Source organism: Gopherus flavomarginatus, chromosome 8 (assembly GCF_025201925.1).
Source record: "Gopherus flavomarginatus isolate rGopFla2 chromosome 8, rGopFla2.mat.asm, whole genome shotgun sequence".
Classification (NCBI taxonomy): Eukaryota; Metazoa; Chordata; order Testudines; family Testudinidae; genus Gopherus; species Gopherus flavomarginatus.
Genome location: NC_066624.1, coordinates 72,298,419 through 72,312,968, shown reverse-complemented (window position 1 = coordinate 72,312,968; position 14,550 = coordinate 72,298,419). Strand labels below are relative to the sequence as shown.

General features: G+C 41.3%; 1 long non-coding RNA gene across 3 annotated transcripts in view; it reads left to right on the top strand.

Annotated features, from left to right (window-relative positions):
- LOC127056397 (uncharacterized) overlaps window positions 1-14,550 on the top strand; it is a 92,391-nt gene that overhangs the window by 897 nt on the left and 76,944 nt on the right. For 2 of the 3 annotated variants that reach the window (XR_007775795.1, XR_007775796.1), the window contains exon 2: window positions 478-619. This is a non-coding gene — a long non-coding RNA (uncharacterized LOC127056397). Of the gene's footprint in view, window positions 1-423; window positions 620-14,550 lie in introns of all 3 variants that reach the window. The other variant, XR_007775797.1, reaches the window with a different exon arrangement.

The window sequence follows — 14,550 nt, the reverse complement described above, 5'->3', positions numbered from 1 at the left end:
TTGGTTTAGAAAAGGAATGAACCTTTTGTGTGGTTCCACTAGAAAGAAAGCCTAGGTCTTAGTAGCCATCCAGAGACTACCTGAAAGAAAGCCTGGCTGGGGCCAGAATCTTTCTAACTGCTTTTAGATTCCAGGATCTTCTGGGGGTTGAGGACTGGTAGATAGGCCTGGTACAGAACTTTTATGCTTCCTTTGTTCTCTGTTACTAGTCTGTTTTTCCTCTGGGATCTATGGAAATACAAACCTGGGAAGGGGCTATGGGAAAAACCTAGAGACAGACTAAAGAGGTAGCCCCAGAGGGCTTGATTAGACAGATCTTAGCTGCTTGCTACAGGGTCCCTGGGCTGAAAGCTAGAGTAAAAGGAAGGGCTTGGGTTCCCCCACAAGTGCCCCGAGGAAGGTAACTCAAAGATCCTTTTGCAGGTCTAGGCTCAGGCTGAAGACGTAATATGAGACTGGTGGATTCTTGTTCCATAGGACTCTGTTACCCCTGAAGGGGTGGGACTGTACGTGAACTAGCTGGAGAACTGAATCACAAGTAGTACACTGCTGCAACAACTGTTTGCAGGGTGTGCTGGAAGAGAAGACCCTGCTATGCCATTCTGGATTGTGCTGGCTGGTGAGTGACACTTCTACACCTTGTATCCGTAATAACGTCATACTTACAGAAACTTGTTTGTGGCAGAGCCTGTGGACTCATCAGATGCAGAAAAAGAAAAAGTAATTAAAATGTACATGTTGTTTTCACTGACACAGTAACCATCATCCTGGAGTTGGTTCTTATAGAGAATGTTATTTAACACAGGTTCTCTTTTGACTAGCTTGTGTGGACCACTGGCTAAAAGGGGTGGTAGCTTATTGTCAAAGCAAGGATTACAATAGTATTAGTGTAACCTTTGGGTGAGCTAGAGTTCACATCATTTCCCATCTCCAGTGATTTAAGAACCCCAGCTCCCATAGAAAGTAGCTGGAGACCTGGAGTTCCATCTCTCCACATTCAAGTCCCAAAGGAACTAAAATGAATTTATTTAAATAATGTTTCTTTATAATAAGATTTTATAATCTAATTTTTACAGCATGACATTCCTATTTTATAATCCACTGATGACATCTTCACAGTTATACATAAACAAAGAAAAATTAAAATCTGAACAGCTCAGTCCCCACAGAAATACAGTGAGAAAAAACTGCAAGTTCCCAAAAGCTTAGGTTTTGTTCACCTAAGTCTCAGAGGCTTTCATCACCAAATCTGTACAGTCTGCTGAGTCTAAAACAACATCTTCCCTCCACTTGCTTGTAGGAATCTTCAGCTGGAATCCATACAGACTCTTCCTCTGCTGAAATCATTGCTAGCCAGTCAACTAACTGATTAACCAAACACTCAGTTAAGTGCATAGATTTAAAGAAAACCCTGTTACAAGAAAATACAAAACTGAGATTAGCAAAATATAAATGACTCTTTCCCCATTACTACATTTAAAGAAAAGTTGGTGACTCAGACTAGTTGAGACAATTTAACTAGAACAGTTTGGCAAAAATCAAAACAACATTCAAAGCATACAATTAAAAAATAAGTTCTCCCCCTCCCAATTTCCCCTTCCTATAAGTAGCATTGCCCATGCTTCCCTGTTAGAGGGTAACAATATCACTAACCTGCTGCAAAATATTTCAGAGTTGGGGACAACAGCCTGCTTTCTGCTCCTGGATTCAGCTTCTCCCAACTCACACAGGGCACATAGCCTTTTGCAAAGCAGCTGCCCTGACTCCTGGCCTTGACCCAGCAACAGGGAACCTGTTGGAGCATACCCAAAACTACCACACCCAATTCCAGAAGCTTCTGGCTGTGGCGTGCTTAATCTGCCTAGCAACAATGACCCAGACACAACTCACTCTACCTTCCCCAATGGGTCTCTTAAAGAGATATCTCCCTATTAGGCACATGGGTTACACTGGGGAAAATCGGAAAATGCTTCAGTTTAATTTGTTTTAAAAAATTCAAAGAAAACATTACAACAGACATTGTAAATGCATTGTGTTTACAATAATAACATACCAAATCTGATATGACAGTCTCATATGGACAGCAGACTTGCTTGTTTGATAAACTGGGATGGAAAAAAATAAGAAAAGAAGAGTCAATTAAAATATCAATTATTTTCTTGAAAATAATCCACATTCTACAAATCATACCTTACAGAGCTGATCAACAAACAGAATTTCCACACTCTGGGAAACTCCAATATTTTGGAAATTGTTTTCATCCAGACAAAAAAAGCCACAACATCAAACTTTTCACAGAACACAAATTTTTAAAATACTCCTTTTGATTTGGAAATGTTCAAGTGTTTCTCTTTCTGGTTCTCTGGTTGAGATCCTGTGCGATTGGTTTGAGAAGTTGAGTTTCTGGCTTCCTAAATTGGGAGCATGACTGTGAGACAGGGAAAAATCTAAAATCCACATAAAATTAAGAAATATTAACAACATCATGCCCCATTTATTTTTAAGCAAAGTGCCACATATCCTTCAATAAGGACTTTGTTTAAAAGTGAATGGAATGATTTGCCTCACTATTTTCTTTCCTTGTCACATGACAGATCCTATTAAAAGGATGGAGGATGTCTCCTAGTTGGTATGTTTGCTAGCAGGTGCAGTGGAATGGTTAAAATGGAAAAGAAAAGGTGACTAAAACTTGAATGTTGCTGACTCTAACTAATCCATATTCCATAACTACTATCATATATACAGAAAACATGATGTGGCATAATTTTCTTGCTGGCTATTTTATCTGGTTTCCGCATAATCAGCTTCTGGTATCGGTATTTGTCTTGTTCTGAGCTTTATTATCTGCCTGAGAGGGGGAAATTCTGTAGTAATTTACATAATATTAAAATGCTATTGTTTTCTTTATGAATTTGAGACTTTCATGACCTATTAGGGGATAAATCCATATCCTAAATGGCAAGTTCTCTGTCTGGCACATAGAAAGGTATAATTCCAAAGAAATGGGCAAATTAATCATGTATGTTAATGACTTAAAAATCAATTTCCTTAGGAAAGAATGTCTCTTGAGTTGAGATACCAGTTTTCTTCTCTTTTCTGGAAGCAGTAGCTATCTGACTTGTGATGGTTTTAGTCTTCTTATGCCCTCCATGCAGCCTGTGGTATTTAGTCTTTAGAAAGATAAAAGTCATAAATGCCAAGCATATTTATAAACAAATGAAATTGTAACCCTCAGTAATATCAGATTTACAGAATTCTTTATGTGGCAGATCCTGTTTCCTAGAGGCATAGTTGGCTTGAGGATTAAAAGACATGAAACAGCGAAAAACTGTTAAAACGTGTGTTGTTTTCATTTTAATACAACCTGTGACTTATACAAAATGTTATTTGAATAGGTTCTATTTTCATTAGTTGGTTTGGGTCTTCTCCCACTGGTGTGTTGGGTTGCTGTCTCTTGTTGGCATCATGTCACAAAAGGAATTACATCATCTGGGAGAGAGGAGGGGGAAGAAAAAGGGACATTATGTTTTTAATAGTATGCTTACAGTAGGTGAAATGGCAGAGGCTGTTTCATGGTTGGCAGGCTGATAAGTTTAGGTAGGTAAAAGAAAAGGAGAGAGAAGACAAAACATGGATTTTATTGTCACAAAGTAATCTATGTTCTACAAATCCTACCTTATTCCTAAAGAATTGGACTTGGCATAGTCACCATGGGTAGCTGCTTGGTCATCTTATGCTGTGGCCTCTTGTTGTCTTGGCATCTTAACTATGTGTGACAAAGAAGAACGTGAGTATCCATAAAAATTATAAATATCTAAAAGTACAGTCATCTTTCTTAATTTCCTACTTAAATGACCAGGCTAGAGCCACTGTCTGTCTACTTCTCTGTCTTATGTAGTAGAGTATTTCAAAGGAAAAATGAAAATAGGAGATTAAATTTGCAGGTTTGTGTTATTAATTTATATTCTACTATACATCATATTTGTGGAACTTGTAATATGGTACAATTTCCATCTGACTAGCTGGTTTGGTGCCTTCCTCGTTTTCTGAGTTTGTCTTCTGAGTTTGACCATGTATCACAGAAGAAAATTTGAGATGATATTCATAAAATTAAGATGGCACTTTTGCTTTAACCACTTTATTTCCCTCTTTACATCATATGTTAGGGGTGCAGTCTCTTTACTAGATGGCTGGTTCTTTGTATAGCACATGAAATATTATGATCTAATAGAAAAAAATCAAAATATGTATGTTAGTAGGTCTTAAAATTATTTCCTTTAAAATATAATTATTGACCAACTTTAAAAGTTTTGTAGCACTGGCTTCCTTCTTATGGAGTAGAGCTGGTTGCTCTGTTTTTTTTCTACTGTTTTTCTTTTCAGAGCCTCGGAGTTTCTCTACATTTCACCAGCTGATGATTATCAGAGTGAATTGCACTGTGTCCATGTCTGCTTCTGCCCAACATGTTCCCCAAAACACTGCTATACTAGAGCACTTAAAAATACATATGGACATAAAACTGGACATTAATGTCCATAGAGAAATGTCTAACTACTTTTTATCTTTAGGCCCCAATCCACTATCAAAATGCATGCACTTCTGGCAGCAGAGTATAGACAAGTTTGTGCTGTCTAGAGTGTGGGCTTTTGCACATCCCATTCAATTTTTAAAAAAAACCCTGAGTCCTACAAAAAATGATGACTCTTTCCTCCTGAAATAGCTATCCTTTAGCACTAAGCAGCTAAAGAGTATGGTTACTTACCATCCCTACTCTCCAGACCAAGTGACTAGCTGTCTTTATCTTCTGTAAATTGAACAGCGATATCTGCTAACTTCCAATCATCTTAACCCATGATCTTGGGAACCCACTTCCTGAACAAAGCAGATTCTAGCACCAGGTTTGCTTTACTCCTTTTAACTTCTACATCTCATGACCTGTGAAATAGGGAATAGTGTGGTGGACACATCTTCCTCTCTCTTTCAATTACACCACCAATGAAATGAGAGAACATGAACTGATGCACTCAAGAATTGTTCAGTTGGAGGATAAAATGGTTTTATTAAGGAAAAGAAAGGGAGAAAACAAAAGCGTTAACAATATAGGCCTTTCCCCAGAACTTAAAAATAATATACCAAATGCCATTCCCTTCTCTCCTAATAACAGTGCAAAATGTGACATATTATGAAGTTGTTGTAGCCATGTTGGTCCCAGGATATTGGAGAGACGAGATGGATGAGGTAATAACTTTTATTGGACCAGATTCGGTTGGTGTAAGAGACAATACACAGAGCTCTTCTTCAGGTCTGTGTAGCTTGAAAGTTTGTCTCTTTCACAAACAGAAGTTAGTCCAGAAAAAGATGCAACCTCACCCATTTTCTCTCTCACATATTACAGACACATTCAGTATCTTTGAAATACTTATCAACTTCATAAAGGTTTGTATGTCTGTGATCCAGAGATTGTATACTGGCTTTCTGAGATGAATTACTGATCTCCTTCCAGGAACTAATATCAGTTTGGGGTACCTACTGCAGAACCTGGGACAGGTAAACAATTCCAGACAAGTAGCACCACCTGGGATCAGGGCCGGTGCAACCATTTAGGCAACCTAGGCAGTCACCTGGGGCGTTAGGATTTGGGGGGGGGGCGGCATTTTCTTCGGCAGCGACCACAGCAGCCGGATCTTCGGCCGCCCCGGTCGCTGCTGGCATTTAGGCGGAGGGAGCTGGGGCAGGGATCGGGGGGAGGGCCGCCTGCAGCAAGTGGGGGGCGGGCGGCACTGTCATAAACAGATAGTTAAGGGTTAATGTCTCTTTTACCTGTAAAGGGTTAAGAAGCTCAGTGAACCTGGCTGACACCTGACCAGAGGACCAATGAGGGGACAAGATACTTTCAAATCTTGGTGGAGGGAAGTCTTTGTTTGTGCTGTTTTTTTTTGTTCTTTGTTCGCTCTTGGGGCTAAGGGGCCAGATGTGCAACCAGGTCTTTCTCCAATCTTTCTGAAACAGTCTCTCATGTTCAAAATAGTAAGTACTAGCTAGAAAAGGCGGAATAGTCTTATGTTTGTTTTCTTAACTTGCAAATGTGTATTTTGCTGGAAGAATTTTTACCTCTGTTTGCTGTAACATGTATCTTAGGCTAAGGGGGAGGGAGTCCCTCTAGTCTATATAAGCTGAAGACCCTGTAAACATTTTCCATCCTGGTTTTACAGAGATAATTTTTACTTTTTCTTTCTTTAATTAAAAGCTTTCTTTTTTAAGAACCTGATTGATTGATTTTTTTTCCTTGTTTAAGACCCAAGGGGATTGGGTCTAAACTCACTAGGGGATTGGTGGGGGGAAAGCAGATGGGGCGGAAGGTTAATTCCTCTCTGTTTTAAGATCCAAGGAGTTTGGATCAGTGTAGCCTCTCAAGGTAACCCAGGGAGGGGAAAGTCTGGGAGGGGGAAGGAGAGGGAACGGTTTATTTCTCCTTGTTTTAAGACCCAAGGAGTTTGGGTCCTGGGTCCCCCAGGGAAGGATTTGGGGGGACAGGGAGTGTACCAGACACTGGAATTTCTGGTTGGTGCCAGCGCTATCAGAGCTAAGCTAGGAATTAAGCTTAGAAGGGTACATGCAGGTCCCTACTTTTAGGACGCTAAAGTTCAAAGTGGGAAAAATACCTTGACAGGCATGCAGAGGAATTCCACGCCCCAGCTCACTCCTGCCCCACCTCCTCCCCAAGCACGCCAGGGGCAGGGGTGAGCTGCTTCACTTCTCCTGCCTCCCAGGCTTGCGGCACCTAAGCTGATGGGTGCCGCAAGCCTGGGAGGCAGGAGAAGTGAAGCAACCTCGGTGTGCGCTGGGGAGGAGGCGGAGTAGGGGTGAGCTGGGGCCGGGGGGCTTGCCTCAGGATATGGGGAGGGTGGGGAGCTGCCGCAGGGGATGGGGGAGGCACCTCAGGGCAGGGCCGCGGCGGAGGGAGAGTGCAAGGTGGAAGTTTCGCCTAGGGTGCGAAACATCCTTGCACCAGCCCTGCCTGGGATGACATGCATCTACTGACTTAGACCAGGTTCAAGGCCACAGAGACAAATAATGAGGACAGCTTGAACAAACTGACATGAACTAACTTGAATTAACCACAAAGGAAAACCCTGCTGGAAGGGTTTGAAGGACTTTAGAACCTTGCAGAGTCTCTGTGTGGAAAACTCTGTGTGGAGTCTCTTAGCAAGCATATAAATCTTTTATTGTTTTATGATACGTCTTCTGTTGCCTGATCTAGTGATGTCCAATTAATTATATTGATCAGTTAGGAATCCCAATTTACACTTTGAAGTTTTGACAGGGTTTTGCCTCGTAATCAGAAGTATTAGTTATTACGAGGAGTCAAGTGTGCGTGAGAGAGACAGTCACAGTAGGGAAAGGCCTTCTATCCTTGTAATACTTTAATTAACATAGTCAGCAAAATTACAAACACTCTAACCCAGCAAAGTGGGTAGAGATAGTACAAAATGATCAATACATCTCCCATCAGAGCATTTGTATAGTGACACCATTCCTAGGATTGATGAGACAGGTGATCCTCAAGTGGTCCTGTCTCTGGCAAGCCAAGAAGATCCCAATGGCTGGAGCCCTGGATAGTTTATTATAAAGTTCTCTGGCTACCATTAATATTCATAAGGATGATAAACCTCCTCAATCTGTATCTAAACTTCCTCACCCTCATAATGTTGGAGTGCTCTTTTCTTATAGGTTAATATGTCATTTACCTCTAGGTCATTATCATATATGTCAGTTGTTACCATAACATTATTGAAGTTGTACATCTTCTGATGTTCCTATCCTAAAATATTCAAAACTAGCATAAACTGATATTCTGCAATTACCTATCAGCAGTCATATGTGTTTATTACAGCACTTTCTCTTGTGCCTTAGGTTTATTCCTTGTTGCTATTTATGCTAAGACTTTTGGACTTTATGCTTCAATTTGGCTAAGCTATTGCCTTACAGGCTTTGAGACCTGTAGGGTTATTGCATTAGTGTTCTAACTTTTACCTATGTCTTACTTAGATCTTACCTAGCAAATACCTACACATATATGCTACATTTCTCTAATGCTTTTGTCCTAAAAGTAAATCTGTCCTGGTTTGTGAGGGCTGGCTGGTCTCTGATAACCCTATCGTAGTCCTGTGAGAAAGCAAAACTGCAGGTGCTGAGCTAAGATCTGCTGGGGGGCATAGTTCCTCTGAAACTGTGAGGCACAGCATAATAAATTAACATTAGATCGAATTAGAAATTATCCCTTGGGCTTCCTGTTAAATCCAGTTTGTAAACTTAGTTTGCTTTTGTTGCATGGCCAGTTCTTTAAATGGTAACAATTTAATCCTCATGATACTGAAGTGGTGGTGTGCTAGCTGTTCCAGTCTGCAGTCTTGCCAATGATTCCTAAAGATGTCACTTATTGAAGATTTTCAGGTATCTGCCCTAATTTTCCCTCCTTATTGTTTAAATATCTTAAACACTCAGAATTTCTCAAATAGTGCCACAAGTGGACTTTTTTGTGGCCACAACAGCCTCTAAAGCATGGACAGAGATTGGGGAGGAGCATGGGGTGGGCATTTTCTCCCCCAATCTGCATACGTTGATAGTAGAGGGGCACAATTTAAAGGTTCGTCTGCCCATGAACAGGTCAAGTCACAGCTCCCATAGGCAGTTATTCCCCTTAAGGGTAACCTCAGTCTCCCCTCCCAGAAAGCAGCAGCAGCAGCAGCCCCTCCCTGTATCACCCAGCTGTTGCTCCTGAATAGCTGTTACTCAGTGCAGCAAGATGTGTCATTGTGATGTTTGCGTTGGTGCCCTAATAATAATAAATGGAAATATACCTATCTCATAGAGCTGGAAGGGACCCCAAAAGATCATGAAGTCCAGCCTCTTGCCTTTACTACCAAGACCAAGTACTGATTTTGCCCCAGATCCCTAAGTGGCCCCCTCAAGGATTGAACTCACAACCCTAGATTTAGCAGGTTAATGCTCAAACCACTGAGCTATCCCTCCTGTCTAGAACCATGCAGTCTCCTCAGGGGCTCCAGGCAGCACCTCTGGAGACAGATGGGGCCAGTGTGCATGCCACCATAGGTGGCTCTTGTGAGTGGTGGTGGCTGTGGCATTCAGTCGCCAAGGCGCTCCCCTGCTCCCACCTGGCTGCAGCACAGGGAACCTGGGACTCCACAGGCATCCAGTGAGTTCCCAACCCACCTTCTCTAGGGCAGGCTCTGGCTGAAGGGCCGCGGAAGGCAGGGACAGAGAGACGGGTCGGCACTTGGACGTGTATATGTGCATATTTATTTGTTTTTCCTAAAGTTAATTAAGTATTTTAGGAAAAATTGTTAGAGTGGCCACCAGCAAAAATTGATGGCCACACTCTGAGACTGCCCAAAAATTTATTGTGAGAAGCAATTTTATATTTCAGCTCCTCCCTCTGTGCTTTGATTAAAACTACTTCTTGATAAAATGTTGTTTCTAGCTTTACTTCTAAAAGCCCTGAACTCTGGAACTTTATAGCTGCTTCTCTCAATCTCCATGTACTTTTTCTATCTATCTTGGTTTTCCTTGCTGTACCATTATTTTTCTCTTCAACTTTCATCTCATGCTAGATTTACTGTAGTACCCTTATACTTGTTGCTAGGTTTCCTCCTTCTGGAATGTCAGTAAGAAGCCAATGACCTGCCATTCAACCTTTGCAATCCATTTTTAAAGGACAGCACATTTCATTGCCTACTTCAGGGGTAGGCAACCTATGGCACGCGTGCCACGAGCTGATTTTCAGTGGCATTCACACTGCCCAGGTCCTGGCCACTGGTCTGGGGGCTCTGCATTTTAATTTAATTTTAAATGAAATTTCTTAATCATTTAAAAACCCTTATTTACTTTACACACACCAATAGTTTAGTTATATATTATAGACTTATAGAAAGAGACTTTCTAAAAACATTAAAATGTATTACTGGCACGCAAAACCTTAAATCAGAGGGAATAAATGAAGACTTGGCACACCACTTCTGAAAGGTTGCTGAACCCTGGCCTACTTCTACCAATGTCTTTATGGACTTCTTACTTAGTATACTCAATTCACACTATAATAGAAATACCGTCTGCTCCAAAATCATAGGCTTCTACCACCTGAACTAAAGAGAACTCCCTATTAGCTAAACTATTATAACATTACTAACTGCTCTTACATAGTAGGTCTTAAAATACTGCACAAGCTTTTTCTTAAGGTACATGGGTTCGCATTCCTGTTCTCTGCTGATAATCACTGCACACTCAGCAAGAGTAAAGATGGAAATAGACAAACTATATGCCCCCAAATGCCACAGCCAGCCTTCATAATTCCTCCTCTGTCTTTCAGTCACAGATTAAAGCCATGAACCAGCAAAATACCCAAGTGCATGATTAAAATTAAATATATGCTTAATTTCCATTAACTTCCAAGTGGCTTAAAATTAGCATATGCTTAAGTGCTTTGTTAATTCTGCCTAAATTCTTTGCATGCCTCTTGAAAAATGGGAATTAAAATTTTGGGAGAAAAAGTTTTAAAGCATGTCTTGATTGTAGTTAGGCTGAAGTTAAGCAACATCTTAAAATATATTTTGGTTGTAATAATGGGTTGTGATTGTATTGGAATGTTCTTATTTTATTCCAGTACTTGGACACAGTATGTTTGAGTTTCAGCTTTAGCCTTGTCTATCATAGCTTTTTTTTCATTGCAAAACAGACCCAAAAGGACACCTTCTCTTCAGTTACCGTGATACAAATCAAGTGAAATCACTGGGGTTAGGAGAGTGTAACAGTGGAGATCTGGTTCTTACTGTTGTTATAATGTAATTATTGTGTTTAATTTATTTGAATGATGCTAAGAAAATTAAAACATAGTTTTGAGGAAATGGAAAAGAGCTTGTCTTTCAACTTTTGCTAGGAAGATCTCTGGAGTGAGAGCTATACCCTATAAGGGGATTGGGAAGTTATTTGGCTACATGCCTAAAAGCCACTTCAGACCTGTTCATGCATTTGGATGGCAATCCAACATTCATTTTAATTCACAGAGGTGCTTGAAGCAACAACAGAATTTATTAGACTAGATCCTTGAGAAGTTACATTCACATTCATTCTGTACTGGAGTAGTAACAGCTGCTGTGAGGATTAGCCTTTTGGCCAGTCGGAGAAAGAAAATACCAAATACTATAGATGGAGGTATAGCTAGTTACTACACCTTATGGGTTTTTTTAAAAAGTGATTATACCAGGTTGGTGGATGGGATTTTTGTTTAGTTCAGAGGCAGAGTAAGGCAATGATTTTGAGAGAGTGCGTGTAGTAGCCAGTGTTGATTTACAGTTATACACTTAAGGGATTTCACAAGGATGGGATACTGAATAGTCTAACAATTGGTAATGGGACATGGGCTGTTTTGTTATCTGTTGGTGTTCTGAATTCTGCCCAGGACAGTTGCTTACAAAAAGTTGTAACCAGCTGATGTCTGCTTGGTGTGCCATGTGAAAAACATTGGTGGTCAAAGTTTGGATTCTCTTTAAGTGTCAACAACACAAAATTACCTCCACAGTTCATGTTAATTGCCCTTTTTGCTGGCAGTTTCAGGAGGAAAAATGATTAAATGTCCATGGAGACTGAATTGTCTTTCCTGGGTTGGTTAGAGTCTCATGGAGGAAGTGTGTGGGCAAAAAAATCTGCCTTGCTGCTCTCTTTAGTGTCCCTGCTTGGTAGCTAGATAAATGGAGGCCTTCAATCTACAAGGCTTCAATCTGACGTCCTTCATGAGCACTAAAATCAGCAAGAGAAATAACTTCAGGAAAGGAAGGATTCTTCTCTGGCATAAACACTTTAAAATGCAAAATGTAATGGTTTATAGCTGTATTTCCAGCTGCTCTTTAAGAGGAAACAGACTGCACCCAGTGTAAGTGTGCTGCGTGTCCACGTTTGATGGGATGATTTTGAAAAATTAATTTGTTTTGCTTGTTCCTGATAAGAGAGAATCTGGCAGTTCTGTGGAACATTTTTCTGAGGGACACATTGGACTAGGTTGGAAGTTGTTTCCATCAGATCTGCATCCATTAGTCTGATGAGAAGTTATTTCTTACTAAGGAGAGAGAGTACTGAAGTGTGATGGAGATGACATTTACAAAGGTTAATAAGCTTGTAAAAAATGTCTTGAATGAAATAATATAGTTCAGTGGTAAAATAATATATTTAATTGCCTGCTTTTTTCCCCTCTTGTGGATTCCATCTATGGTACAAGGTTCATTGCTGAATTTTGTTTTACCTGCTCAGCTAACTGGAGCAATATTTAAAAGTGGACAATAGTACTAAATAAATTACTATATATCTGTCACTTCAGTTTAAGGAAAAATGATTGTTGATTTGCCCCAAATCCACCTCTCACTCTGCCTAACCATCTTTTAGCATTGCCCTTTGATTGAAACTTTCTAGGCAGCTGTCCCACAGTCACACAGCAGCAGATGACTGTGCCAAAAGCAATTTTTATCTCCACTTCCACAGAGGATTATAGACTTTTTTTTTAAAGCCAAAAAAACCCCATAATCTCCTGTTTTGTAGGGTCATAGTGGCCGTTTTGCATCCTGGAGACTTTACTGGTACTGACGCTGCTCCATGGTCCAGCGTCTGAATTTTGAAACTTGACAGCATGGATACAGAAGGCAGGAATGCTATCTGCACCCAGAGCCTGCTCAGATGTAACCTGAAACAGAGACTAAATGTGGAATTGTCTATTGACATTGCCAAACTGAACTGTGACTGTCCCAACAGCGGGACAAACAGCCACTTCACTACTGCTTCATTTATGCCAGACTAGAGATTATTTGCCAGTGGTAGACTGCAGTGGTTATGGAGATGTCTGAAGAAATTAAATTACCCTGATCTCAAGTGCATCTCTCTGTCCTATATAAGTAGGTGGATGGCATCAGTGATCTAACAGGTCTCTCTCATCTGTCTCCTATAATCTATATATACACTGTTAGTGATGAAAAAGGGTGAAATACACAAAATGGTTTTCTAAATTTTCCTTATCTGCTGCTCTCTGATGAGTATAATTAGTAAATATAGAAGAGAAAATATACCTTAGTATTTTACTTGTGCCTAAATTATATGACTTGTTTGTAATTTACACTGCAGATATGAAAAAAAAGCAAAACACATTAAGAAGAAATGTATGCACTCTGATAAAAACATCTTTGGCTCTTTTATTTTTAATTTAGACTAAAATGAAGCACTGTGTACTTGTGTTATATTCCTGGGCCACAAGAGGGCATGATGGAGTTTTCAAAGATCTATTGAGAATTAAAGTTCATTAATGGATGTGAATGTAAATTTATTAACTACTGACATTAATGACCCCAAATTTGCCTTTGTCCCTCACAAAGCTTCCATTATCTCACATTAATAATTATAAATGTATATACAAATATTGACTCCAACAACTGAAATAATGTAAAATGTTTGTACTAGAACGGGGGTGGGCAAACCTTTTGGCCCAAGGGACACATCTGGGCATAGAAATTGTATCGTGGGCCATGAATTCTCATAAAATTGGGAGTTGGGGTGTGGGAGGGGGTGAGGGCTCTGGAATGGGGCCAGAAATTAGGAGTTCAGGGTGTGGGAGGGGGCTCCAGAGTGGGTAGGGGGTTGGGGTGGTGAGCGGGATGAGTGCTCCAGCTGGGGGTGTGGGCTTTGGGGTGGGGCTGGAGATGAGGAGTTGAGGGTGCAGGAGAGTGCTCTGGGCTGGGACTGAGGGTTTCAGAGGGCAGGAGGGAGATCAGGGCTAGGAGAGGGGGTACAGGCTGCAAGCTCCGAGCAGCGATTATCTGAAGCAGCTCCTGGAAGCAACAGCATGTCCCCTCTCCGGCCAGGCATCTCTACGCAATGCCTTGTCTACAGGCGCCACCCCTGCAGCTCCCATTGGCTGCATTCCCAGCCATGGGCGGCGTGGGCAATGGCGCCACCCAGCGCCTCCCATGGCAGGGGCGGGGGCAGTGCCCTGTCTACAGGCGCCACCCCTGCAGCTCCCATTGGCCGCATTCCCAGCCATGGGCGGCGCATAGGCGGCGTGTGGGACGAGGGCAATGCTCAGAGCCCCCTGGCTGCCCCTGTGCATAGGAGTTGGAGGCGGGACATGCTGCTGCTTCCAGGAGCTGCGCGGAGTCATGGCACACAGGGAGCGGGGCAAGCCCTGGACTCCGCTCCTTGGCAGGAGCTCAAGGGCTGGATTAAAATGTCTGAAGGGCCAGATGTGGCCCCGGGCTGTAGTTTGCCCACTTCTGTACTAGATAAATGAATCCCACTCAAGTTCATATTGCTTACTTTGTCATTCTGTTAGGGCTGTTCCAAAGCCCACTGAAGCCACTGGAAGTCTTTGTGTTATCTTCAGTGAATTTTGGATTAGGTCTATAGTGTTCAAATAAAGGTTATTGATTCTTTTGGGGTCTTATATGAATTGTATGTAAAACTTATATTAAGAACAAATAGTGGTAAATTAGGATGAAA